We start from the raw sequence: 980 nt of genomic DNA, 5'->3' as shown, positions 1-980 counted from the left end.
CTGGACATTAAATATTTATAATAACATAAATAATCATTTATAATAACTGTGTGTAAACATTAAAATTTTCATTTTATGGATTAATCAGAATTAATGGATTTTATGGATTAACCAGAGTACAGAAATGAGTTGACCTATTTATTAGGTTCTTGAATACTTCTGTCACTTTTAGATACTGGAGACGGGTCAGCTTTGTGTTACTGACTCTTGACTGCTGGCCTGTTAATTACAGGCACTTCTCTGATCTGAATTTAGGACTTTACTGTCAGGAGAGTACTGTGTTTACTTATTGTTCCTATCACTGCATACTTGGTTATCCAGGTAAGTGTTTTCAACAACTACAATAAATTTGGTTAGGAAATTTGAGTGATTTTCTGAAAATGCCAGCTTCTCAGTGGCTTTTCCATTAACTCTTAAGAACAATTTTCTTTAATTCTTAATTCTGAGTCTTCTTAGGGTCTCTATGGCTGTATTCCTCATTTAGTAAAGATTGTACAATGACAAAAATGATTCCTAAAGTTCTCCTTAACTAGTACTTGCTACAGAGTGCTCAGGCTTCTTCCTACTGCTCATATTTACTTAAGCCAGATCCAGCTTCATTGTGATATGTGCTGAAAACCTATTTTTTGTGCATAGTACAGGTGGCAACTCATGCACTGGAGCATTGGAGTGTGCATTTCCTAGCCAATGTGATTTTTATTACAGAATGGGCCCCTCCTGCTGTAGGTAAATGCAACTTAGAGGGCTCTCCTCAATCTGTTTTATTCAGTGGGTTCCTTTCAGGTAAGGCAGGCTGGGTGGTTGGAGTACACTGTGGGAGAATCTGCCTAGTACCATTAGGGGAAAATGCCATAACTCCTGCATGAGTCAAAGCAGTATGATTTAAGCATATGCCACAACAATGACAACATCTGTCAGCTGGTTCTGTGTCCAGTGGCACAGAGCAAGAAGGGCCTGAGCATGTTCATCCACATCTCCTG

Source organism: Motacilla alba, chromosome 1 (genome assembly GCF_015832195.1).
Source record: "Motacilla alba alba isolate MOTALB_02 chromosome 1, Motacilla_alba_V1.0_pri, whole genome shotgun sequence".
Classification (NCBI taxonomy): domain Eukaryota; kingdom Metazoa; phylum Chordata; class Aves; order Passeriformes; family Motacillidae; genus Motacilla; species Motacilla alba.
Note: the sequence above shows the minus strand (reverse complement) of the source record.